Below are 2,627 nucleotides of genomic sequence, written 5' to 3'. Positions count from 1 at the left end.
CCCCGGCTGGGTCTTTTTCCAAGTCTGGAGAGTTCCAGGTAGCGTCGTTGGCGAACACGTGGCATCGTTGCCCTGTGATCAGCCCTTTAGCTTTGAGGGAGCGCAGTGTTTTCTTTCCCCAAAGTCAGGGGTAAGTTTTGGCCTAGCTCTCTGCAGACTCAGGATGGTCTGTTGCAGAGCTCGTAGCTTTTCCAAGGCAGTGCCTGGCACGCGTGTGGACTACAAAGGGATATGGTATCCTTTCGAGGCCCTCTACTTCTTTTTCGCTGCTTGGACAGCATTCTCATTTCTTCCATTTCTCAGTCTCCTCTCCCCACACCTGGTCCTGGTTGGTTTAGCATAGTTTGCTCTGAGAACCTGCCAAGAGCCATTTGCCGTGAGATGTGATCAGGCAGATCTGGTCAAGACTGTCTCTGGTCAAGAATCTGGTAACTGATGATCGCACACTTCCCCTTCTTCTGCATCATCCAAGTCTGCATTTTTCAGGCTCTTTCTGATACTGGAGTTCCAGAAAACCCAGAGATTACTCAGTAGATGCAAATATACAGGTGTGTATCTGTTTGACCTTAGACAAGTCTCCTAACTTTCCTAAGCCTAAGTGGGTTTTTTGCCCCCTTCAAATGAGGATTGTCTATAATACTCAGAACTGTCATAAGCTTTACATGAGATAATTCTTGTAAAGCTTCTGGCCCCATTATAAACAATAAATGTGTGAGGCATCATTCTAAGTTTATTCAAGTTGCAGTGGTGGATTGACGTGACACATACATTCTCTCAAAGGCTTATCTTTTGACCAGTTCCTTGAGGACATGAGCCAAGTGTGATTGGACCATCTATGCACATAGTGTGGAAGGACCAAGTGAAAAGTCAATAAACTTTTTAAGGGCTGACCAAGTCCTGGGAATTTAGCCGTTAGTTTTGAACCAAAGTAAAGCAAACAAGGTAATTAAATGAGACCTTAGCTTCCTTAGCAAGTACACTAAGGCAGTGACCAATCATGGTCCAGTTGAAAGTGTGTTGGAGCATAAAGCTTATAGCCAATAACATTGTAGTAACTATGATGGTGTCAGAGGGGCACTAGGTTTAGTGGGGTGATCACTTTTTTAGTTATATAGATATTTTACCACTATGTTGTACACCAGAAACTAATATATTGTATGCCAACTGTAACTGAAAAATAAAAATGTAATTTAAAAAAAAATCTCACCATTGGAAAAAAAAAAATGTGTGGGTGAAGGCACTTGCCCTTTCATAGTATTCTTTTAACTGAACTTTTTCCCCCTACAACTATTATGATTTTAATCAAAATCAATAAGGGAACAGAATACCAAGTTAGACTATCTAATTACATAAGGAGAAATTAGTAATGTTTTGTATTTTCAACACATTTAAAAATTTTGGAAAGGGGAAATTCAGGCGTTAGAACTAAAGTCTCATTACCAGTCCTAATACAGCATATAACAGCTGTTGTATAGCTTAAAGAATGTGGAAAAGCTAACATTAACAATTATGTCTGCTTTTCCACTTTTGCCCTCCCGAAGGGCAGGTGAAATGGAAAACAACATTGACGACTTTGTCTAACATTAGTCATATTGTTTCAGGAAGTGACACTTGACGGAGGAAAGGACACGCTCATAACTTTGTTAGAAGAAGGAGAATTTATTGGCTTGCAAAGTGCGTGGGGTTAACAACACCATGCATGAGCTCCCCTTGATTAGATTTAGTGCAGCTTATATACCTCTGCAGTATCCATGTAAGGGGTGTGTGATTCCTCTGTCTGAGGTTTCACGTGGGGACTGCAAGAGGGAGGAATTTCCAGACCACTGGTCTTATTTATTTACAGGTCATTTTGCCTTGTAGAACCTGCGACCTTGACGTTATCAACACTTATAGGATTCTTGGAGAGACAGGACACTGAGGCTATAAGCAGAAAGTAGCACTTATTGATGCTGGCACCGGGTCAGTGGATTCTTATCCAAAGGCTGAGCCCTGATTGTAACATAACAAGCAGTTTTACACAGTCTTGTTATTCCTACACGGCTACAGAGATAGCAAGCTATGAATCAATAGATAGGAGTTGGAGAGTCCCTGAGATGGGGGATGTAGCTATGGGAAAACATGTTAGCTGGAGAGTCCTGGAGGAGGGGAGAGGGCAGTCAGGAATGGACTTTCACCAGCTGAATTGGTCATTTCTGTAAGCCTTTTCCTTTGATTTTTCAGATGCCTCCTTTCCTAATACAATGCTGATCCTGGCTGAGGAAAGACATTTTAAGTCTTGTACTTTGTGTGACTCTGAATCTCGTGGGGAAAAAAGCAGCCTCATTATTCTGTACTAATCAGCCTCAAAACATACTATACTATTTTTCAATGACTCTAGAACTTTATTTTGTACTTTTTAAGTAAAATATGGGTATCTTCAACTTGAAAAAAATGACAGAAAAGTTCTCTGTACAGATTTCCCTTCTGGTTCCACAATGTCATTTCAATTTCGATCAGTGTAAAAACATTTTTAAAATATCTGAATTTTTCTGAACTAGTAAGAATAGATCCTCCTTACATTGAAGGGCAATTTGTGGTAAGTATATCATATTCTGGAAACTTTGCGTGATCTTGTAGAGCTTAACTTT

This window comes from Pteropus vampyrus, unplaced genomic scaffold (assembly GCF_000151845.1).
Source record: "Pteropus vampyrus isolate Shadow unplaced genomic scaffold, Pvam_2.0 Scaffold172, whole genome shotgun sequence".
NCBI classification, from domain to species: Eukaryota; Metazoa; Chordata; class Mammalia; order Chiroptera; family Pteropodidae; genus Pteropus; species Pteropus vampyrus.
The sequence above is the reverse complement of the archived record's forward strand: the minus strand, read 5'-3'. Positions refer to the sequence as shown.